Source organism: Kogia breviceps, chromosome 3, assembly GCF_026419965.1.
Source record: "Kogia breviceps isolate mKogBre1 chromosome 3, mKogBre1 haplotype 1, whole genome shotgun sequence".
Classification (NCBI taxonomy): Eukaryota; Metazoa; Chordata; class Mammalia; order Artiodactyla; family Physeteridae; genus Kogia; species Kogia breviceps.
In genome coordinates this window covers 85,574,754-85,601,002 of record NC_081312.1, presented here as the reverse complement: position 1 = coordinate 85,601,002, position 26,249 = coordinate 85,574,754, and the positions used below count along the sequence as shown (strand labels likewise).

The 26,249-nt window shown below is 39.6% G+C and overlaps 1 protein-coding gene across 33 annotated transcripts in view; it reads right to left on the bottom strand.

The window, feature by feature from the left end:
* MGA (MAX dimerization protein MGA) overlaps positions 1 to 26,249 on the bottom strand; it is a 156,095-nt gene that overhangs the window by 95,201 nt on the left and 34,645 nt on the right. For 2 of the 33 annotated variants that reach the window (XM_059057967.2, XM_067029040.1), the window contains exon 1: positions 5,380 to 5,808. The exons of 30 other annotated variants lie outside the window; for them this stretch is intronic. The gene's annotated coding sequence lies outside the window, so the exon portion shown is untranslated. Of the gene's footprint in view, positions 1 to 5,379; positions 5,844 to 26,249 lie in introns of those variants that run through there. One more of the 33 variants, XM_059057966.2, reaches the window with a different exon arrangement.

The following is a 26,249-nucleotide window of genomic DNA, read 5'->3' as shown; positions in this document are numbered from 1 at the left end:
TAAGATGACAGAATCTAAGAGGATAACATGAAAATATCAAAAGTACAAATGCATACATCCCATGCAACAGTAGTTCTTCTAGGACTTTATCTTATATACATGTGTGCAAATACACGCATACACACCAGTGATAAATGGTGGTACAACAACAGAGTGGAATATTCTGCAGCTAGAAAAGAATTATAAACTTAATGGACTCCTACAAAATCATCTACAAGATATATTAAGAACATAAAGTTCAAAAGAATTGTAGATTATGCTACATACTTCTATAAAGTTTAAACAAAAAAAAAGCCAAAGAAAAAAACCAGTATGTTTGTATTTGCTTGACATAGACTATCTGTAAAGACAAAAAAGAAACTGGTAGTATTGGCTTTATCAAGGGAAAACAGGGTGGCTGGAAGAATACATATTCTGACACTTTCTAAATTTTGTATCTTGTAAACATACAACCAATTTCAAAAAAAAAAAACAACTAAATTAGTTAATTCATGAAAGTTACAAGAAAAACACCAAATATATTGTATGATTCCATTTACATGAAATGTCCAGAATAGGCAAATCTACAGAAAGTAGATCCACAGTTGACAGTGAAAAGGGAGAGGAATGACTGGGACAATTGCTAATTGGTATGGGGTTTCTTTTGGGGGTGATCAAAATGTTCAGGAACTAAAAACCACTTAAATGTATCCTTTAAAATGGTGAATTTTATATTATGTGAATTATATCTCAATAAAATGCTTTAAAGAAATCTCAGATTGTTACATTCAACTAAAGTGATGTGCTAAAATAAATTACCTAAATATTCTTCAAGATATAAAGCTATCACCAATTAGCTTTTATACAAAAAAGGAAAATGTTACATCACTACTTCTGTTTAAAGTGGGTCAGTAATTTTGACTAATCAAATTGAGCCACTTATTGGTGCTCCTCATTATAATTAAAAGTCTAATTTTACTTTTCATCAGAACTACTAATAAGCAGCAAAAGCATCTGATCTGAATTTCAAATCTTCTTACAGGGCTGGCCACATGAGCGCCCCCCAAAAAAGTGGGGGGTTCCAAAACTTAAAATATTCATTAGCCTGAGGATAGTATATTAAAAATCAAGACTTCAAAAAAGGTTGGCTATTGTTTTGTATTATGGCTAAATGTGAAAACAGAAACGCACTTTCTGACACCACTGTACTAATACGCAGGAAAGGTGAAAAAAAAAATCTCTCCTCCGATTTGGAATTTAAGAGATAGATAAAATTTAGAGTGATTCTTTTCAAAAGCTTCCTCAGGGGCTTCCCTGGTGGCGCAGTGGTTGAGAGTCCGCCTGCCGATGCGGGGGACATAGGTTCATGCCCCGGTCCGGGAAGATCCCACATGCCGCGGAGCGGCTGGGCCCGTGAGCCATGGCTGCTGAGCCTGAGCGTCCGGAGCCTGTGCCCCGCAACTGGAGAGGCCACAACAGTGAGAGGCCCGCATACCGCAAAAAAAAAAAAAAAAAAAAAAAAAAAAAAGCTTCCTCAGGCTTAAGGCAATTAAGTTTATTGGTTTCCTAAAACTACACCTATCAGAGACCAACAAAACAATTTAAACAGACTGAGAAGTCACAAATAAAGTGACTTTATAAAAATAGTAAAGTTCAGAAAATTCACAAAAACCAATTCCTCTAAAATGCTGTATATATCAAATAACACAAACTCCTAATCCTGTATTTAGTCCATAAAGCTCAAAATTTTGTTACAAATCAAGTATTTTTGTAAGCAATTATGCAAAAACACTCTCATGAAGTGCATTTAAATATGGCACACAGCGAAGAAGTATCTGAAAAAATTTTTTAGCTATTCCAAACCTATGAAGACATTATAGGGTTCAGAATATCTTAAACATTATCTTCTATAATATTAAATTCTTGATTTTCAGGTCATTTTTACACGTAAAACTGGGGCAAAGAAGTTTTAACCAATCACTATCTTTTAAAAATTAATCTATGAAATATCAAAGATTCTACTGACAGAAATCCAGTTTAGTGTTAGAGACTGTACTGAAGTAAACTTCATACTTACGTTATATATACACATTTCAAAATTTTCCTTTCATCTAAACAGAAAAATAAAGTGCAGAAGAGTCTGACTGCCCTATCTGCACTCTGTACACAGGTAACTTATAAATGTAAAAATGTGTATTAAGAGGAAAAAAAAGTTAGAACTTTCAGACTTTTGATTTGTATAAGGTCCTTTTTTAATCCTCCAGTCAAGTTATTCCAGGAGTTGATCAAAATGTATAAAACCAAAAACCTAAATTACGAACAAAACAATCTCTATCTTGAGCCATACATTGCTACTGGTTTACAAACAAGTAATAAAATTGTATTCCACAACAATCTTTAAGCACAGATTTCACTTCACTATAAGCAATATGCCTATGCTTTTGGAATACTATATATATCGGATTTTCTAAAGAAAGGATAGTCAACTCAGCAAATTTAGCTGTTTCAGACACACAAATACCACTCTAAAGTCTAAGATAACTTCAACCAATTGCAAAAATCAAATTACTTTAGGAAGAGCTAGGCTACTCATGAAGCAGTAAATCTCCTTCCAGCAAGATTCTAAAAATACTCTGTGTTTGGCTCTCTGAAAGCATTAAGGAAGACCAGTTTTGGTACATAGATATAACTTAACATTCAAAAAAAAATCTCAGTTTAGCTTTTCAAGATCAAGCAGTTATCTATATAAAATAACTATAAAAATGACCCGAGGAGGTAAGTTTCGTTGTGGATGGGAAATACTCTAACATTCTGAAAATCTCAACGTTTTGAAGGTACAGGCACTCACACACCAACACACAAATGTCATTTCACAGAGAATGTTTTCAGGTAACATGGCAAGTTCCATAAGTAAATTGCTACAATTTCGGAGTCCCTATTCTGAGTATCTTTTCACCAGTGACCTCCCTGGGAAATGCTTAACTACTAAAGCCATAACCCTCATACAACTTACCAAATACACTAGCTGGTTTACTAGGTAGTTACCTAATTCAATGATTCAGGTACTAGCCCCGGCCCCAAAGTACACCAATTTAAAATTCCAAATCAATAGCATTACTTTAAAAACACATTACTTTAAAAAATAGGGCTTCCCTGGTGGCGCAGTGGTTGAGAATCCGCCTGCCGATGCAGGCGACACGGGTTCGTGCCCCGGTCCGGGAAGATCCCACATGCCGCGGAGCGGCTGGGCCCGTGAGCCATGGCCGCTGCGCCTGCGCATCCGGAGCCTATGCTCCGCAACGGGAGAGGCCACAACAGTGAGAAGCCCGCGTACCACACACACCAAAAAAACCCACAAAATATTAAAATGATGGCGAACCTAAACCAAATGTTTCCAAAGTTGCTAAAAATAACCATAACTCTTCATACAACAAATGCATTACTGTATGGTAGGCACATAGATGTTAGTTTGTTCCTTAACATAATCATTCACTGTAAGAGTGTGGTTACGTTTCTGAAACTCAAATTTGTAAGAGAATAGGTTCACTCGAATTTCAGTATTCACCAATATACAATGAGCCCAGAAATTTGAAAAATCTTTTTAAAACTATAATTTGCATACAAAAATAATCAGAAAATATGATAGCAAGTGATGCAAAAAGAGCCAACTATCCGTTCTGAACCGTCATTAAGTTAACTTTAATAATTAAATAAATGGTACTTGCGATCTATTAATAAGTGCTTACTTTGGACCAGACTATACCCTGGGCATTTTATCATCACCACAACCCTAAATTTGAAAGGTAAATTTCAAAATATTATCTGAAATGCTTTAGGTTTTAAGGCACAAAGTTGCATTTACCTAAGATAGTAGGCCCCCCCCTCCTCTTCTCTCCTCAAATACCATTTGTTAATGCTGGCTTTGTGAGCATTTTCTGTTCCTAGGAATGATCCCTTAACTACAACTCGGTGTTAGACAGTTCTCAGGTCCCTAATATTTGCATAAGTAGAATTTGAAGAACTAACATTTATGGCAGAAACGGACAGCAATCAAATGGTCACCTTGCCTTGGATTAAGTATGGCAAGGTACCTGGGGCACTAAGTTTTCTCAAATCTAAGCATGTGTTTTCTGGAAAGTGCACCCAACCCACTCAACAACAGCTGGAAACATAGCCCTACAGCAGCAAGAAGCACTAGCGCCCACTCCATACCCTTGGAAGTGAAAAGGCCGCCTGCCAGTCTCGGAGGACTGCAGTCGCCGTCGACTATCGGGGCCCACATCACCGCTTTCCAACTGCAAAGGCCGGCTAGCCAAGAACCACGTGAAAAAATGCCGCAAGGAAAGCTCTTCCGGGGAAGAGGAGTCCGACTGATCACGTGCCGCCGGCCGGAACCCACGGATCGCTCGGCGGGATCCAGTCACATTCTGTTACCGTGGAGACTACAGAACCAGCCGGCCCTCCCAGGCCAGCCCCCTTCCCAGCAGCCGTCACGCCACCTCCAGGCACTTTCCCTGCAGCCTAGCCGCGGCGTCGTGCCCAAAAAGAGGCAGAGCAGGCAGTATTTGCCAGGGACTCTGCCGCAGAAGCCCGGAGAGCTTCACAACACACACTGGCAGCGCGCGGGTGGGCTCGAGAGTTCTCTTGATCCACGTGTCTGCCCCGGCGACGCGAACCCTGGGAGAGTGGTCTCCCCTCAGAAGGAAGAGTACTTTCGTTACTCACGTTGTTCTGCCATTGGTAACCCTTCCTTTCAGACCTCCTACACTCTCCCTGCTTCCAACCTCGCCAGAGGAGGCATCTCCAGAGTTCCGAAGGCAAAGCAAAAATCTTCACATCATGACACTACCACTTCCTACTCTCAACCCAGTGTGAAATAATCCCTAACTTCTCCATACTCTTCGCACGCAGATTCGTCAACTTTGGTTACTGGCGCTCGGAGCGGTTTATTTCTGTCCCAGACCCACCTACCGCTAAGGGCAGAGACCTACTTGGCAAATTAACAGAAGCGGGAAGGCACACAAACAGAGAACTAGCCAAAGGCTGCCCCACAGAAGGAAAAAAGAAAATAACACCTGCTCTTCCCACCTGTTTTCCCCGCCCTCATTTCTGCACTTACGAACCACCGGTCCTTTGTTTACCAAGTTCCCACTCCTATACAGCTCACTTCCTCGCCCTGCTTTATTAAACTCGCGGTCTTGCTTCAAACAGCCTGCCAGAAAATTACATGCTGGGCGAGAGCGTTATACAGGTGTCAAAACGCTGCACATAGCTCCTTAGAAAAGCGAGGTCAGCACAGCTTTGGAACCCCGAGACCTGAGCTCTAAAAGGCAAAGCGCACAAGCACGGCTCTCAACCTAAAGCTCCACGCCTAGCTGGAAGGCGTCACGCGTATCGTACCATGCGGTGCGGCACCCCACGCACGCGAGGGCAGGCCCGCGCCATGGGCGCTTCTCACCCCGCCCGCCTCGTGGCCTCTTGCTGGCGTCGATGTTCCCAGTTAGTTCGCGGCGCGACGCGGAAGTGAGGCCGGGGACGCGCGCGAGGTGACATGCGCAGCCTCGCTCAGAAGACCACAGGCGCGCGCCAAAGGCGGCTCCGCGCAAGGCCTGGCCTGGCCGGAGCGTGCGAAGATCGCTCAGCGGAACGCTTCTGACACCACAAAAAATACACAAGAGCTTCAAACTCTCGTAAAACTCCAATCGGGCCAGTACTAAAGATACGTCCTCCACCCAGGCCCGAGAGTTACCGTGCGGGGCGTGGCCGGCCTCACCCGGAGTCCTTCACATCCCGCTGGGGGCGGGTTATTCTGTTCGGTTCGCACACCGTGTGTCCGCTCCAGCTGAAGAGCCTGCGCGCGCATCAAACGTCCACGTCATCGCGCACGCGCTCCTACCCTCTCGGAGGCCGTTGCGCAAGCGCAAAAGGAGGCGCGAGCGGTACCTCCCTCGCCCCTCCCCCAACACCAGGAGGCCAAACGGCCTCGGAGCTGCGACAAGACCCTTGGGACCCGCCCCTGGAGCTGAAGCCGCTGCCTTTCCGGGTACCAGCAACCGAGAAAAGCCTACTGAAGCTTCCAGAATCAAGAGTGACGAGGCTGGAGGGAGGTACCCCAATTCCCTCAGCCTCGCACACGAAGCCTTCGTGAAAACTGTGAAACCTTTGCCCGCGGGCTTTCTCAACTGAGCCTGCCACCTTTTCCCTTGGGCTCCTCGCCGGCCCCGCCCCTGCTGAGCCCAGCCCCACCCACGTGGGATTCCGCAGCCCGCAAGGCTTCATTGGCCCGTCAAATGAATCCACGATCTTCCTCTCCAATGTGCTGTGGGCTTAGAGAGCGCCAGAACGTCGGGAAACCTTGAGGAAAAGACCCTGAGAGAAGGGTGATGGAGTTTACAACATCCAGAACCGAAGAACACTAGTAAAGTAGGGAGGAGTCCGAAAACCTCAATGCCGAGTGGGAAGGGAAGAAGAGTTGCCTACTAGCTTGCCTGATACAAAGATGAAAGATGTCCTGATAAAACAGTAAAACGTGGAAATTAGAATTTTGCACGATAGAGTGTTATCCGAGCGTTAATGCCCTGATTCTGCGTTTTCAATTTTTGTTTGTTCAAGATATTTAAGCTATGAGGTGCAAACAAAAAGTTATCTATGATGTGTCAGGCGGTTGTCAAACATCAAAAATTATCTTTCTTCTTACCCACCCCTTACCAGCCATTCTTTCGTCTCTTGTGAACACGCCAGTAAAAAGGGAGAGTTGTTTAAAGTTGTAGAAAAGAGGCAAAACAGAAATTGGTAGTAAAAGAGCAGAAATTGTGGTCCATGTTTCCAAACTTTCCTTTCACTCTCTTAGAAGAATTGGCAAGTACTGAGAACCTACTACCTGCTAGGTGACTTGACATAAAACACTGTGAAGGACAATGTTCATTGCAGCTCTATTTACAATAGCCAGGACATGGAAGCAACCAAAGTGTCCATCGACAGATGAATGGATAAAGAAGATGTAGCACATATATACAATGGAATATTACTCAGCCATAAAACGAAACGGAGTTATTTGTAGTGAGGTGGATGGACCTAGAGACTGTCATACAGAGTGAAGTCAGAAAGAGAAAAACAAATACCGTATGCTAGCACATATATATGGAATTTTTTTTAAAAAAGGTACTGAAGAACCTAGGGGCAGGACAGGAATAAAGACGCAGACGTAGAGAATGGACTTGAGGACACGGGGAGGGGGAAGGGTAAGCTGGGACGAAGTGAGAGAGTGGCATGGACATATATACACTACCAAATGTAAAACAGATAGCTAGTGGGAAGCAGCCGCATAGCACAGGGAGATCAGCTTGGTGCTTTGTGACCACCTAGAAGGGTGGGAGGAAGACGCAAGAGGGAGGTGCAAGAGGGAGGAGATATGGGGATATATGTATATGTATAGCTGATTCACTTTGTTATACGGCAGAAACTAACACACCATTGTAAAGCAATTATACTCCAATAAAGATGTTAAAACAACAACAACAACACTGCGAAGGAGAATGAGGAGGTTACAAGAAAGCCAAAAAAGAAGAGGTTTATCCAACAAGACTTATCTGGACTTCAGGCATATTAGGAAAGGTCTTCTTTCTCTGCCTTCTGCTCTTCCTGAGAGGATATGCCACACCACGGGGAGAAACTGTGCTGGAATTAATATGTAATGGAAAATATGCAGGCTAAAGTTGACAGACTTCTGAACTTGCTCTGAAACCCCCATTCAGGCACTGTCAACCACAGCATTACCAGTGCAACAAACGAATAATATCCAAGATACTAGGCAAAAGTGAAAAGTAACAGTTTCTTTCACACCTTCCTCTTCTTCCCTGATCCAAAGCACCTCTTTCCTGGAAGCTGCCTTTTCAGAATCTCCCACCTCATCCAATAATGCCTTCCTGTCAAAGGTCTAAGGTTTCTTCATATAAAATTTCCATTTTCTGAAGCAGAAATAAAATTTGTGTTGACTTGTTATTAATGCCTCTGATCCTAAGGTGTAAATGAATGATGACTGACTGGTTAACAATCATGGCTAGTCAGAGTTGCATCCCAAGAAGAACACGTTAACACAAATGATATCCCTAACTGGAGAACTGGGGGTGAAGGAGAATGGAGCTTTTCTTTTGCTACTCTCTCCCTACACCAGGCAAACATATTATGAAATGCCAGACACTTAAAAAAATTTTTTTTTCAAGATTTAGCACTGGATCTCCTGGTGGGAGAGGTAAACTACCTGTATTTTTTCATAAGTGGGATCTACCTTACCTATACAGATCTAGAGATGTACTATCAAGAACCTAAGAACTTATAAATGTTGTTTTTATATATATAATCTAAAAATAATAACACTGCCACACCATTTCAGTGGCCTATTTTTGATTTAACATCATGCTAGTACCAAAGTAACCACTTTTTTTGTTTGCTTTTTCAAGCAACCTCTGTGTTTGCATTCAGGGTTTAATGCAGCGTTTCTCAGACTGGGATCCTTGGGTGTACTCTTTGGATATATAAGAACTTCTTCCTTTATTTTTTTTTTAAGATTTTTTTGATGTGGACCATTTCCAACGTCTTTTATTGAATTTGTTGCTATATTGCTTCTGATTTATGTTTTGATTTTTTGGCCGCAAGGCATGTGGGATCTTAGCTCCCTGACCAGGGATCAAACCTGCACCCCCTGCATTGGAAAGTGAAGTCTTAACCACGGGACCACCAGGGAAGTCCCTAGAACGTCTTCCTTTAAAAGGCATCCGTATATAACCCAAATTTCTAAAATTCCAAACTAACTACAAGAATTGACGCTCATGAGTTTCACAGGTAAACCTCAGCAGTCTAGATGAAGAACCCTAGGTAACTGCGTCACCACCCAATCCTGGAATGTTCTAGGAGTTTCCATGCGACTTCGGGTGCCTGTGGTTGAATCGTGTGGGCCAAGCTTCAGGTGCCAGGAGATCCTGCTCCTTTCAATTGGAATTCTCTCATTTCAGTTATCAAAGCTCACCTTGTTCATCCAGCCTGATACAAAAATCTTTCCCTGGGACTTTCCCTAGTGGTCCAGTGGGTAAGACTCCGTGCTCCCTATGCAGGGGGCCTGGGTTCAATCCCGGGTGGGGGAACTAGATCCCGCATGAATGCCACAACTTAAGAGTCCGCATGCCGCAACTAAAAGTTCCCGCGTGCCGCAACTAAGACCAGGCGCAGCCAAAATAAATTTAAAAAATAATTTTTTAATATCTTTCCCAGGACTTCCCTGGTGGCACAGTGGTTAAGAATCCGCCTGCCAATGCAGGGGACATGGGTTCGAGCCCTGGTCCGGGAACATCCCACATGTCACGGAGCAACTAAGCCCATGTGCCACAACTACTGAGCCTGCGCTCTAGAGCCTACAAGCCACAACTACTGAGCCCATGTGCCACAACTACTGAAGCCCGCGTGCCTAAAGCCTGTGCTCCACAACAAGAGAGGCCACCGCAATGAGAAGCCCACGCACCACAACAAAGAGTAGATCCCGCTTGTAACTAGAGAAAGCCCATGCACAGCAACAAAGACCCAATGCAGCCAAAAATTAATTAATTAATTAATTTTAAAAAATCTCTCCCTTGGATTTCTTTGGTTGGACCTTCAAAGAGATTTTACTAAATATTATGGGGGTGGGGATAGAGAATGCATGGAATATAAACAATATGGCTAGAAAGAACACAGTTTTGAATCAAGATTGCTCTATAAACATGTAAGCCCTATCCATTTACATGCACATTTTTCCTATTCGACAAATATCTGAGTGCCTTGTATATGCTGAGGAAAGACAGGCACCTCATGCACTGTTCAGAGGTCTACACTAGAACCCCAAAGAGTTGGCACAACTTAACAGAATCCACCAACAAGACAGACGATATTCCTTATCCAATCTATCCAGATCCCACCTTCCCAATTCCAATTTCTACTGAAGACATACCTTCCTCAAATGACTAAAAGAGAAAATGATCCCACTCTTCAGATGAGACCATCACCACCCCTCATATAACTCCTGGGTTGTTGTCTTGTTTACAATATCTTAATACAATAAAGACCACTCTTAGAATAAGAGCTACATACAGGCTGGGTTACAAAAGAGGCTTGTTTTTTGTAACAAAAAAAAAACCTGTCACTAGTCAGGTTTCACTAAAAACTTGTGTGCTAGGCAGAGGAAAAAGAGGGAATCATAACAGCTTATATATAACTCCATCTTTGCCTACTATTTATTACTGCAACTAAAACCAACTCATGCAGAGGGACAAGATATAACTGGCTCTGGTATCTGAAACTTGGACTAAGGTATTAAAAGTGGCAAGACTCCTGTCCTGAAGGAGCTATTAATCTATCCAATGAATAGCTTTAAAAGTTTCTTAATCAGTATAGTAATGTGATTAAAAGCATGTTTTAGAAAATATCTGTTAACAAAAGGATGGAAAAGAGAATAGAAATGTGATGGAATGTTATCAATGTTCATGAAGAAACACCATTCCCTCTTGCTGCCCCATATGTTAAAACTGCACAATCATATTCTTTTCCCTTTGACTAAGATCTTCCCAGATGCCTCAAACCTAACTTATTTACTCTTCATGCCTAAGCTTAAATGTCACTTCTTCAAGAAACTTTCCTTAAGCCCCAATGACAGAGGTTTCCCTGTTATATGCTCTCATAGTACCCTGTATTTCTTATAGCACCTACCACAACTGTAATTATTTTTAAAACTATGCATTAATGAATGTCTTGCCCACTAGACTGTGCTCTACTCTATTCTAGTGCCTAGCACAATGTGTGGAACAGAGCAGACACATAGTATCTGTTGAATTAATGAATATGAAACCATAGATTCCAGTTTTCCAGGCAAGTCCGAATATCAAATATTGACTTAATGTACAACAATTTGGGATTTGGAAAACAGGGTCATAATACATTTAACCATACTCACATTAATATTAGCAAACAAGCATCCTGCTGTGGCCAACATTTTCCAAAGGTGTACAGTTGTAGTTAGAAAAAAGTTGTACCATTGACTCTTACCTCAAATTATTTCTCCTTAGAGGAATGGATAAATATTATTGACAGGGCAGATGCTTCAAGAGATAAGAATATTTTTCTAGGAAACTCTAACTACTTATTGACTGCCTTTTGCATGAGTGACTTTTGACAATATTACCCAGGAAATCAACAAAGGCAAGCAGATTCTTTGCACTGGGAGAAATTCTATGATTCCATAATTTACCATCTGCTAACAAAAGCAACAAGTTGTAACAGAGATTGCCATCTGCATATATTCCATCTACAAAAAAAAAAATTAGTAAATATCTGCAAGATGAAAAGATACTTTAGTAACAGTGAATTTGTTTTAGTAAGATCTGCAGGGGAAAATGTCAGAAATCAGTTAAAATGAAGTTCAGAAAGCTAGTTTCAGAAGGATTACAAAACAAAAAAGAATAGATCTAGAAGAAAAGTAAACATATATTTTCAATGTAGTACTGAGCCCGTATGAGAAACAACTTATCTAGGAAAGCATAAAAGGAAGAACAGGAAGAAGTTTATCTAACTAAGCCTAGAGATGTGCAGGGATTTAAAATACACATGAAAACATATAAAAACAGAAACTAGAACTACTGACCAAAGAAGAGGACTGGGAAACAGCAAGTAAACTGCAAGGCTGGAATCAGGCAAAAATCAAGAAGCCTATGGCAGAAAAATACACAGAAAAACTGTCTGCAAATGCGTATGAAAGAAGGCATGCTTACTTTACATGAAGGGCACCACTGCCTCATGGAAATGAGCTATGGTGATCAACGTAGTGGTTCCTAGACTACTGGGACATCATAAACCAGTAAAATTTCCCCCCAAAAGATTTAAATGACCATCACAAGGTGACCAAATTTTTAACTTACAAAGTATACCACCTACTATTACCAGTCTTTCTCAAAATAATGGGGTTTTTAAAAATTATTTTTTGGGGGGCTGCTCCACACGGCTTGTAGGATATCTTAGTTCCCCAACCAGGGATCGAACCCAGGTCCCCTACAGTGGAAGAACAGAGACCTAACCACTGCACTGCCAGGGAATTCCCAAAATAATGGGTATTTTAAGACCAAGAATCAGGAGAACATATCTCATAATGAATAATAGTCATTTTGTGTGTGTGTGTGTGTGTGTGGTACGCGGGCCTATCACTGTTGTGGCCTCTCCCCTTGCGGAGCACAGGCTCCGGACGCGCAGGCTCAGTGGCCATGGCTCACAGGCCCAGCCGCTCCGCGGCATGTGGGATCTTCCCGGACCGGGGCACGAACCCATGTCCCCTGCATCAGCAGGCAGATTCTCAACCACTGTGCCACCAGGGAAGCCCAGTCATTTATTTTTAATACATTTAGATAGATGAAAAATGTACTCCACTGTCCTTATTTCATGATATATCACTGAAAATTTGCAGCAGGTGTTTAGAAATGACTGCTAGCCACATAGTAGGCTCCCTGGATAGCTAAGATTTGGTCTTCTGAGAAAAAGTAACATAGAAGAGGCCTGGGATGGGGTAATAAATCACTTTGCCAAGGAGTCAAGAGTCAGCCTCTCCTCATCAGTAACAGTAGAAGAGAAGAGGATGTTAGCCAGGAGATACTCCAATCCAGACTAAAGGACAGCCACATTGATTAGCAAGCTACTCTGAGTGTGTGTGTTGGTGGGGGGCAAGGAGTGTCACTGAAAACAAGATGATAGCTTTAGCACTATGGCAAGATCCTAGACCCTCGATAGAACTATATGAGAACAATGTAGTAAAACCAAGAAACAAGGTCAGATTGGGTGAACCACCCATTCGATCAATGCATACTTAAGAAAAACTGTGGGACACATGGTGGCTCATAGTGGCAAAGGAAGAGGCAGGTCAAGCTGGGCTTCAGGCATATCAGACATAAAGGAAAAACTGGGGTGTAAAAAGACTTGTTTTATCTGAGAAGTAAACCTAAGAGGATTTTAAATGACTCAAAAATAAACACTGAAAAAGGATTTTATAACCTTTACCTTTACTAAAAATGTTAGCTATGATCTAACCACTGGAGGGCAGGGGATACCTGCTAAAGGAAAGGAAAAAGGTGTACTGAGATATAGAATATAAAGATTATTCAAGCAAGTTGAATATAGTGCATTATCCAAATTATCTATATATAGATTATAAATTGTAGAGATTACACAGAGCCGATATTTTTCATCCAGGATTAGTTCCACCCAACATTCTCTAAATAAGGATACAATCAGTTAAGTAAGTATGTGTTAAGCACCAACTATGTGTAAGGCACTGAACCACAGATAAAGGAATGAATAAAAATAAAACCCCTTGAGTTCTAGATGAAGAGACAGGATAATAACATTGCAAAACTATTGTTGGCAGTTTGGAAAAAGCCTTCTAGGAACATCATACGAATGCTCACAGCCTAGGGAATCTAAAAGATTACAAAGAAGAGGGGACTATTGAGCTGGGTCCTGAAGGAGAAATAAAATTAATGAGAGAAAAGAAGGACACTGCAAGCAGTAGCTATATAATCAGTAAACAGAAAACTACAATAAATTATCCACAATTTGGAGATAGGGCTGCCTTTATAAAACACTGAAGTAAAGATCAATGCAATAGGTAAAATTAGTACCATGTAGAAGTAAGCTACCCTACGAAATGGGATCGGACACTTGGGAGATATTTACCCAGTCTATAACTCCATGATGCTCATAATATATATACATTCACTCTTTCAAACATTTAGATCCCTCCTCTATACTGTCAAACATTTATCAGAAGTGTACAAAAGAAAAACTAGAGAAGCACAGCATAAAGAGGAACTGTCACTGAAATATCAAGGAAGGCTTAATGTTAAATAAAGGATGTCTAGAAGTTGACAAAGAAAAGGTGGGAAAGGTCTTCTAATCAGAAAACAGCTGTGCAAAGGCACATGAAATAAAAGAACAGAGTATTCATTAATTTCTTCAAACATTTGTTGTGCATTTACCATATACAGATCATGGAACACAAAAATAAGATACAATTCCTGCTCTCAAGAGCTTGCAATCAATTATCAGACAACCAATTATCACATAACCAATAATCAATGATGACAGCAAAAAATAAAGAATGCTATTCTTATGGCTCTCTGTCCAGGGTGCAATGGAAGCACAAACAAAGGGCAGCTAAATCAGACTGAGGAAGTCAGAGAAGAACTCCCAGAGAAAGTGAAGAATGAGTAGAAATTAGCAAGGTATGAAAGGGCAGGGGCAGAGTGGGTGCAGAAGAATAGCATTTCAGACAGAAAGCAGCCTATGTGAAGACAGAGAAACAAGAGAGGGAACACATTCAGGGAGCACAAGTACTGTAATATGGCTACTATTAAAAATGTCCATGATCTGTGGAGAAGCATAACTATAGGACTAGAAAAGACAAAGGTGGCTTCCCTGGTGGCGCAGTGGTTGGGAGTCCGCCTGCCGATGCAGGGGACCCATGTTCGTGGCCCGGTCCAGGAAAATCCCTCATGCCGCGAAGCGGCTGGGCCTGTAAGCCATAGCCACTTGGCCTGCGCGTCCGGAGCCTGTGCTCTGCAACGGAAGAGGCAACAGCAGTGAGAGGCCCGTGTACCACAAAAAAAAGAAAAAGAAAAGACAAAGGGAGCCATATTTTATAGTACTTAGCAAGCAAGAGGTGGAAATTCATCTTATAAGAAGAAGAGAAGCCATTCAAGGGATTATAAGAAGATACATGAGGGACTTCCCTGGCAGTCCAGGGGTTAAGAATCCGTGCTTCCATGGCAGGGGGCGCGGGGTCGATCCCTGGTCAGGGAACTAAAATCCCACATGCCGCTCAGCTCGGCCAAAAAAAAAAAAAAAAAAAAAAAAAGATATATAAAATACTCAAACTCACATGTTTTAAGAAAATTACTTCTGGCACTGGTTAAGACCATGTGGAAGATGCAAGACTAGAAGCCATATCTACCTACATACTTGCTCACATCAGAAACCCAAGTAATTCTTGACACTTTCCGCTTCCTTACCTGCCCAAATGTCTAGCCAATCACCAAATTTTCCTGTTGTTTCAACATCCCTGACTTCCTGACCATGATATGATCTCAAAGCACCACATATTTGTCCTTACTAGAAATTATCACAGTTCTAATATTTATACTTACTTGTGTAATTCTTTCATTGCCTTATTTCTCCCCCTTATCCCACCACCCCCACAAACTAGACTATAAATTAGGAATTGTTTCTTTTTTAACCTCTACGTTGTACCCTCAGCTTCTATTATAGTACCTGGCACTTAGAAGCATTCAATTTAAAACACTTTAAACCCATATGTTTCATTCCATCTCCACTACTGCCACCCTAATCCTAAATACCAACAGCTCTTACCTGAGCTACTACAATAGACTTTTTTTTTTCTTTTTTTCAATAGACTCTATCTCTAGGCACTCATTCTAGCTCTTCTCTAGTCCATTTTCCACATAGCAGCAAGAGACACTTTCTAAACATAAATCAGTTCATGCCAGCTCTGCCATTTATAACCTTCCATTAGCTTCTCATTTCATTCAGAACAAAATCCAAACTCCTTATTATGGCCTACAGATCTCTGCATTCATATCATTCTCCCCATAACATACTCCAGACACAATGACTTTCTGTTTGTCAAATGCTCCAAACCCTTTCCTACCTCAGGGTCTTTGTACTACCTTTTCTTTTTGCCTGAAATGCTTCCAGTCCCCACAAATCTTCTCTTAGTGAACATCTATTCCTCCTTCAAGTCTGTGTAATTGCCACTACCTCAATGCTATCCCTACTCCCTACTCTAAATTCTCTCAAAATACCTGTTCTGTTACTTCATGACACTTATCAAAATGTATAATTACTTATTTGTGATCATATAATATCTACCTCTTCCACAAATAATAAAAGCTAACATTTACTGAGCATTTTACATATATTAACTCATTTAATCCAAATAACCAATGAAGCAGGAACTACTTATCAACCTCATTTCAAAGATGAAACTGAGGTATAGAGAGGTTAAAAAAATTTGCTCTAGGTCATACTGTAAGGAGTCAAAATTTGAACCCAAAGTTCACACTTTTAATCACTATGCTACTAAGTAAGCTTTGAGAGAACAGAGTAACTATGTCTGTTTTGTATATCAGTGTATACTTAGGCCTGGTGCTAAATATAAAGCAGGCATTCACATATTTGCAGAATGAATGGATTAATAAATAATTAAGAGACAAATGATTAGATTTAGAGGCATACATGAGAGGGATAAGAATAAAGTAGGATAGAGGCAATGATGACAGCATCAATTTTGGACATGCTGAATTAAACGCAGCTCAGGAATGTCTTAGGTCTCAAATTCTTAATTAGAAGACCACAGATCTCTAAGCAGTCCAAGAAGGGGCTTTAGGAGGCCCAGGAACACCCTAAAACAGTATGCAAAACTTAGTGTGCCTGTGTACTTTTCTGGGAAGAGAAAAATACCTTTAATCAGATTCTTGAAGAGGTATGTAATCCCCCTAGTATTTAGGAACCATTGATCTAAGCAGAAGTGTCTAATAGTCATTTGGAGATAAATGTGTGAGCTTTAGCTAAATACAAAATTTGGGGAAGTAACTGAAGCCAGAGATTTGGGAAAGTTTACCCCAAATTGTATAGAGAGTAAAAGACTTCAGAAGGTTATGGTCAGAATCCTGGGAAAACGGACATTTAGAGGACAAGTGGTAAAAAGAAATCTAGGAAGGAGAAGAGAAGACACAGTCACAGAGGTAAGAGAAAAATAGGTGAGAGCAGCATCACAGAGGCTTAGGAAGGAGAATGTGTCAAAGAATAAGGAATCAGTCAGCAGGGTCTAATAACCAAGGAGTCAAGGACTGAAGAACAGAAAAATGTGTTCCAGGAACTACATGTAGTTTCACGAGTTTGAAATACAAAGTAGAGAAGTGCAATAGGACATCCAGATGGCCAGGAAGTAAGGAGATATCAAGGTCTAGTGCTCAGGAGCGAGAATCATATTAAAGATATAGACAGGGAAATCATAAATGTATTTGAAAGAATTAAAATGAATGAAATTGTTCAGGGAGCACATACAGAGGTGGGGCTCTAATCTAGAATCCATGAATAATCTTGGGGGAGGATGTCCTATGAAACTCCTAAAATTGTAAGCAGAAGTTTGCATAATGCACATATGTGCAATTTTCTAGGGAGAGTTCATAAGTTTTATTAGATTTTCAAAGGTGTCTATGGCCCCCAAAAAGGGTTAAGAACCATAGGAGCTGTATGAAAAAAGAAGAGGGTCTAGCTAGAAAGTAAATACAGAGAATATCAACCTATAAAGGAAACCTGAAGCTTATCAAATGGAAGTAGCAAATCTAAAGAACTAATGTACACAGAAAGAATGACAGTCTGCACCAAACTCAGAAAATAAAAAATATAAAAATAAGTTTGTTATCATATATGCTACATAAGTATTTCTCACACTTTTTCAACCATGAGTCACAGTGAAAAATACATTGTTAATCAATGTATACACACAGGTTACTGAAGTAATTTTCCAGTAACCTGTAATGACAACAATATGATTCCCTAAAACATTCAGCTCTAAAAACAGAAGGGAAGAGACTGGAGTTTATAAAAGGTAGGTTATTTAAGGTCTTGGACTTTTGTTTATGCTTTTTAGTTGTTTTACAATGACTCTGTTATTTAGATATTTCTCTTTAACTTAATTTCTTTCAGTTATTATATATACAAAAAACTTTTTAAACTAATTTTTTCTTTCAAAAACCAATATTAAAATGTCCCCTGGCTTCCCTATTTCACTAGTTTTATTTACTCTTGATCTGTAGACCATGTCTCACTACTAGAAAAGGGGGGGAAAGGGATGGTGTGGGTAGGCAGATAAGATTCAGCATACACAGACAAAACAGATAAGCCCTAAAGAGTAATGGTTCCTCTGAGAGTAGTATTTCTGAAGTGCAGGTCCTAAAAATGCACAATTTAAAGGATTAAAGCTTGAGTAAGAAAAATAACAGCAGATAGACCAAAACAGTTCCATAAAGTGGTTAAGAAAAATTCTGAAGTCACAGTGAATGCCAGCTCTACTGATCATGTGACTTAGGCAAATTACTTAATGTCTTTGTGCCTCAGTTTCCTCATCTTTAAGATGGAAATAATATAACAATTTCTACTTCAATGAGCTGTTAAGAGCATTAAATGGGATATAAATAAATGTAAAGCACAGAGAATGATACATGTGTCCCAGAAAACAGTGCATGTATAATCATTCATTAACTATTAGCCACTGTTTAATTCTTAACAAGTTACTTATAACTTTAAAAATAAAATATTAATGGGACTTCCCTGCTGCTCCAGTGGCTAAGACTTCATGCTCCCGATGCAGGGGGCCCATGTTCAATCCCTGGGCAGGGAACTAGATCCCACATGCTGCAACTAAGAGTTCACATGCCACAACTAAAGATCCTGCATGCCGCAACTAAAGATTCCGCATGCTACAACTAAAGATCCCGCATGCCACAACTAAAGATTCCACATGCCACAACTAAAGATCCCGCATGCCACAACTAAAGATCCTGCATGCTGCAACTAAAGATCCCGCATCCACAACTAAAGATTCTGCATGCCGCAACAAAGATCCTACATGTGGCAACAAAGACCCGAAACAGCCAAATAAACAAATTTAAAATTAAAATATTTGTTATTTATTACAGTATTTTTAAAGCAACTACTTAAAATAAATAAAATTTTGAAAAAGATCAGTCTCAAAAAGCATACTTTGTACTTTCTTAGAAAACTTAGAACAATGGATTTAAAAGAGTCTTTGGGAATTCCCTGGCGGTCCAGTGGTTAAGACTCAGCGCTTCCACTGCCAGGGCCCAGGTTTGATCCCTGGTCAGAGAACTAAGATCCAGCATGCTTCACAGTGCAGCCAAATAAAAGTAAATAAATAAATAAATAATTTTTAAAGTTTAGAGTCTTCAAAAATCATCACTTTAAGTTAATCTATGGAGCAGGAATTGTGTCTTTTACTTTTATCAATGATGTACATGTACTTAAATGTTTTTCTTCAATAACCAAGACAATTAGTACTTTATAACCATTGTCTCTGAGCCCCGAGCCTTTTATATTCATTCTGAATATTAAGGCTGTTTTCCTCTATTTGCCTATGTTCTCCCACTTAATTTAAAATGTCTTTTAGGAAAACCAAGAATTTTTTTGAATCACCTTAAAGTGCTCTAAAAATAGAAAATCTGCTAAGTTTATTACCAAAAAAAGCAATAAAGTGATCAAAAATCACTTTAATTGACACAGCTAAATTCATAAAAACATAAAAATTCACATTTATATTGATTCTTATCTTTTTAAGAATTTGTTTAATTTAATCCACCTCTAACAGTTAAGCTATAATAGCCTCTTTGTCAAAAAAGAAAATACACACACAATGGACTACTACTCAGTCATTAAAAAGAATAAAATTTTGGGACTTCCCTGGTGGCGCAGTGGTTAAGAATCCACCTGCCAATGCAGGGGACACGGGTTCAAGCCCTGGTCCAGGAAGATCCCACATGCCAGAAAGCAACTAAGCCCGTGTGCCACAACTACTGAGCCTGCGCTCTAGAGCCCGTGAGCCACAATTCCTGAAGCCTGTGTGCTTAGAGCCTGTGCTCCACAACAAGAGAAGCCACCACAATGAGAAGTCTGTGCTCCGCAATGAAGAGTAGCCCCTACTTGCCGCAACTAGAGAAAACCCGCGCACAGCAACGGAGACCCAATGCAACCAAAAATAAATAAATAAATTTTAAAATAAAAAAAAAGAATGAAATTTTGCCATTTGCAACAACATGATGAACTTGGAGGAAATTGTGCTATGTGAAATGTCAGAGAAAGACAAATATTGTATGATATCACTTATATGTGGAATCTAAAAAATAAGACAAACTAGTGAATATAACAAAAAAGAAGCAGACTCACAGATACAGAGAACAAACTAGGGGTTACCAGTGGAAAGAAGGAAGGGCGTAGGGGCAATATAGGGGTAGGGGATTAAGAGGTACAAACTATTATGTATAAAAGAAGCTACAAGGACATATTGTACAACAGGGGGAATACAGCCAATATTTTAGAATAGCTATAAATGGAGTATAACCTTTAAAAACTGTAAATCCCTATACTGTACACCCATAACTTATATAATATTGTACATGAGCTATACTTCGATTTAAAAAATTATTTTTAAAATCCATTTTTAAAAATTAACAATAAAGAATAAACAATCACAACCACACATATATGCACAAAAAGAAGGAACAAAGGATTATGTGGTTTTCACTCAACTCTAATAAAGGATTTTTATACCATATTTATAGTAAGAGTATACCTAGCTTTCCTGAATCGTCTGAGGATAAACTCCATCTACTGACAATTTCACAGCACTCTGTCAAAGCTTCCTCAAACCTAATAATTTGTTGAGATGTGTAGAAACAAAAAATTACAAAAGTAAAAAACTTTCTGTTATTATTTCCTATCCTATACAAAGTCAGCCAAGATTAAAACTTCAAATTAAAGTAAGAGCAGTACCTGCCATTTTTTTTTTTTTTGTGGTACACGGGCCTCTCACTGTTGTGGCCTCTCCCGTTGCGGGGCACAGGCTCCGGACGCACAGGCCCAGCGGCCATGGCTCACGGGCCCAGCCGCTCCGCGGCACGTGGGATCTTCCCGGACCGGGGCACGAACCCGCGTCCCCTGCATCGGCAGGTGGACTCTCAACCACTGTGCCACCAGGGAAGCCCTAGTACCTGCCATTTTTAATAAATTACTCTAGATTTACTACTTTCTAGGTCATAAGTCTTTTAAAAAAAAAAAATTATTTATTTATTTAGTTAGTTGGTTGCACCAGGTCTTAGTTGTGGCAGGCGGGCTCCTTAGTTGTGGCAGGTGGGCTCCTTAGTTGTGGCACGTGAACTCTTAGTTGCTGCATGCATGTGGGATCTAATTCCCTGACCAGGGATTGAACCCAGACCCCCTGTACTGGGAGCACAGAGTCTTATCCACTGAGCCACCAAGAAGTCCCCTAGGTCATAAGTCTTAATAAACACACTTAAACACACTTTTCTTAAGGGGAAAGAAAGTTCATATTCATATATATTTTTCACATAAAAGATCTAGGTTAGAAACTCCAAAGTCTAAGAGCTCTTCGGGTAGTATGTACATACACACACACACACACACACACACACACACACACACACACACACACAAAATTGTACAAATCTTTCCTTAAATAAATAAAAACCAAACTACATAAACTCCCAATCTCTCTCTTTACTTTTTCTACGATGGTATTAATCCTGACATTAACCAGTAGTATGCTTTAAGGTTTGTCAAAACACCATCCAGAATGATTTCCCTCACAGACCTGCCTCCATCAAGCACGATTTTCCTCCCAGTAGACTTACTCTTTCCGGTTAAGGGAGAAGTTGGCAAAATATTACAGCCCACAGGCCAACTAGGGCCCTCTGCCTGTTTTTGTACAGCCCATGAGCTAAGAATGGTTTTTATACTTTTAAATGGTTGGAAAAACAAATCAAAAGAGGAATGTTTTATGATGTGAAGGTTATATACAATTCAATTTTAAGTGTCCATAAATAAAACTTTATTAAAACTTATTTATTTACACATTGTCTATGGCTGCTTTTAAAATGACAGATTTCAGTATTTATAAGAGACCACATATGGCACTCTAATGGTTTTGCAATGCTGCTCAGAGCACTACAAATGACAGTAATGCAATTGTAATGACACCTTTTCAAGCACTAAGTTATCCCTATACATTGTATTTTATATTACTAGTGCATACCCTTTAAGTCAAAACAAGAAGATAAAAGTGAGCTTCAAATATCATACTTTTAAGATATAATGGAGTGTAGATAATCTTGTTATCAAATTAGATGGACAAAGCATTAGGTTTATTATGCAATAACACTACAGCTGCGCTGAAAGAATACGATATACATCAACATTACCAGACTAAGCACTCATCACAGTATTTCCAATTCATGGAAAAACACAATGAGAAAAATTAGAAAACTTGAAGAGAAGATCCCTTCACAGCTGAATTTCTTCACAAAGAAGAAAATGAGGATGCAACCAAAGTAAGCTGCTGAGTCGCTCATTTGTTAGCTAAGCAAGGAAAGCCTTTTACCAATGCTGAGTTAATTAAATCAAGTTTAACTATAGCAGCCAAAGAAATGTGTCTAGAGAAAATAAATTTATTTGAGAATATAAGCCTTTTGGCAAGGAGTTGAAGACATTGCTAATAATATCAATAAAAAGCTATTTTATTCATCAATTTAAAAACAAATACAATATCAAAGCAAATGATTTTGAGTATTTTCCTTGGCTCTTGATGAATCATAATAACTAGCCTGTATGAATAATCTGCATGAAACAATAGGCAAGAATATTTTCAAAGAAACTAGGAAAACACTAATTCAGTGCAACCTGAAGTGAAATCTGCTAGGATGGATTAAAAGTGACGGTGGTAAAAATACATGTGGGCAGGAAAAGGCTTAACTGGACAAATTTACAAAGTTTTTGAAAATTTAGGAAGTTTAAAGCCTACAGTTATTCACTGCATTATTCATCGGAAGATACTTTGCAGAAAATAACTGAATCTATCATATTTTATTCAACTAGTAGTGTCAGTGGCTAACTTCCCTCTCATGTACTTAACCATCCTTGATTTCATGAATTTTTGTCAGAAATAGAAGTGAATATCCTGATTTGCCCTACCACTAAGAAGTTACCAGGCTTAACAGTGGTAAAGTTTTATTGCAAGTTTTTGAGCTGAAATTTTTCTGAATAAGAACTGCCCTAAACAACTATTATTGAAAAACGAACAGCTTTGTAAATTAGGTTTTCCTACAGACCTGATAATGTTTCTCAATGAATTCAACCTAAAATCAAGAGGCAAACAGTGATTACATGCAAAACTTATACTGCAACGAGGCCGTCTCAATAAAAACTAACACAGTTTGAATCACAAATAATGTCACGCTACATACATATTCCATGCCATCAAGAGTTAAGAGAATATGCAACGTGTCCACTCCCAGAGATATCACCTCACATCTGTTAGAATGGCTATCATCTAACATCAAAAAGACAAGAGATGGACTTCCCTGGTGGCACAGTGGTTAAGAATCCTCCTGCCAACGCAGGGGACACGGGTTCGAGCCCTGGTCCGGGAAGCTCCCACATGCCACGGAGCAACTAAGCCCGCGAGCCACAACTACTGAAGCCCGTGCACCTAGAGCCCGTGCTCCTCAACAAGAGAAGCCACCTCAATGAGAAGCTCACGCACCAGAATAAAGAGCAGCCCCCCCTCACCGCAACTAGAGAAAGCCCGTGCGCAGCAACGAAGACCCAACACGGCCAAAAATAAAAAATATAAATAAGTAAATAAATAAATTTATTTTTAAAAAAGACAAGAGATAACAAATGTTGGCAAAGATGTGGAGAAAAAGGAAAACTTGTGCACCAATAGGTGGGATTGTAAACTGGCACAGCCACTATGTAATCAGTATGCAGGTTCTTCAAATAATTAAAAACAGAACTACCATATGATCCAGCAATTCCACTTCTGGGCATATATCTGAAGAAAATGAAATCATTATGTTGAAAAGATATCTGCACCACCACCATCACCACCACCACCACCCGCCATGTCATTACTTATAATAGGCAAGACATCATGGAAACAACCTAACTGTCCATCAACAGATGAATGGATAAAGAAAATGTGAGATACATACACACACATACACACACACACACACACACACACACACACACTAGAATACTATTCGGCCTTAAAAAAGGAAGGAAATCCTGCCATGGATGGGTCTTGAGGGCATTATGGTACATGAAATAAGTCATACAGAAAGACAAATTCTGTATGATCTCACTTATATGTGGAATCTTGAAGGGAAAAAACCCTCATAGAAAAAGATCAGATTTGTGGTTACCAGAGGCAGGGGGCCAGGGGGTAGGGTGGGAGGGAGGATTGGAGGAAGATGGTCAAAAGGTACAAACTTCCAGTTATAAAATAAATAAATACTGGGAATGTAATGCACAACATGATGACTATAGTTAACACTGTTGTATGGTATATATATATATATATATTTTTTTTTTTTTAATATTTATGTATTTGGCTGCATCGGGTCTTAGTTGCAGCACACGGGATCTTTGTTGCGGCATGCGGGATCTTTCATTGCAGTGTGTGGGCTCTTCGTTGCGGTGTGCAGGGTTCTCTCTAGTTGTGGTGTATGGTATATTTAAAGTTGCTAAGAGAGTAAATCCTAAAAGTTCTTACCACAAGGGGAAAAGAACTAATTTTTTTGGTATCTATATGAGATGAAGAATGTTAACTAAACTTGTGATAATCACTTCGCATATACATAAGTCAAGTCATTATACTCTCAAAACTTATACAGTGCTGTATGCCAATTATACCTCAATAACACTGAAAGAAAAAAAGTGGAAAAGAAAAGATGTCTGTTCTTATACAAATTTGTAGTACATATATTTTCTGACTTCAAACTACTGTTCCAGTAGAGTTTTTCAGACCTTGATACAAATGAAAGGATATTCCCCTATTACGAAATCCATTTACCTGTGCAGTTGAGGAGCTTCCACGTAGCTTTAAATCAGAAGTAATTAATCTGTAATTAATATTAAATGGCAAGTATCAGGAGAAAAATCTAACAGAATTCTGTGCTTTCCAAGTAATGAACAAGCTCAATTAGAAACATACACTTGTGGAATGATATCAGTATTTGGCAGTAACTTTCTATGTATTTTCAAATATGAAACACACAAAACCTCAAACATATTATCAATAACAGATGAACATTTGCAATCAATTTTGATGCTAAGGAATACTAACTTTGAATACTAATCTCAACTAAACAAAATGTTGTCTTCCAAAAAATGAAATCCATTCTTCTCCTCAGTAGATAGGTATTACCAAAAAAAAGATACTCAATTATTATTGGTTTTTTCCTGTTTTTTAAGTACCTACATAATATCTTATTTTGCCCCTTGGCCCACAAAGCCTAAAATATTTACTATCTGGTCCTTACAGAAAAAGTTTGCCAACCTCTGTGTTAAAGCATTAGCTCTAACTGATTAGCTATACAACCTTGGACATCAATTAGCTTCCCCAGGTCTTTGCTTCCATATTTATAAAAAGAGGGGGATTAAAGAAAATCCCTATGGGACCTTTCAACTCTAATATTCCAAAAATGAAAAGTTTTATATTCCCTTTATATGATAATATTTTGAATGGGAGCTTTGACCAATTTATAAATTATGAAGAAATGTCCTATTACACAAAGAATGAAGAAACACTTTATTAATACTACAGACCAACAAATGGCGCTGGTACAACTAGACCTACACATGCAAAAGAATGAAGTTGGACCATTCCAACTACCTCACACCATATGCAAAAGTAACTCAAAATAGTTCAATGATCTAAATGTAAGCACTAAAATCATACAACTTTTAGAAGAAAACGTGGGAAAATCTTCACAACCTTGGATTTTGGCAATGACACCCAAAAGCACAGGCAACAAAAGAAAAACAGATAAACTGGACTCCATTAAAATGCGAAGCTTGGGCTTCCCTGGTGGCGCAGTGGTCAAGAGTCCGCCTGCCAATGCAGGAGACGTGGGTTCGAGCCCTGGTCCGGGAAGATCCCACATGCCGTGGAGAGGCTGGGCCCGTGAGCCATGGCCGCTGAGCCTGCGCGTCTGGAGCCTGTGCTCCGCAACGGGAAAGGCCACAACAGTGAGAGGCCCGCGTACCGAAAAAAAAAAAAAAAAATGTGAAACTTTTGTACATCAACGGAGCCTATTAATAAGATAGTGAAAAGACAACCCACAGAATGGGAGAAGGTATCTGCAAGTCATATATCTGATACAAGACATGATAGATAGAGAGATAGATAGATAGATAGATAGATAGATCCAGAATATTTAAAGAACTCTTACAGCTCAACAACAAAAAAACAAACATGCCAACTCAAAAAATGGGCAAAGGACTTGACTAGACATTTCACTAAAGAAGATATATAAATGGCCAATAAAAGGACATGGAAAGATGCTTAAAGTCATTAGTGATTAGGAAAA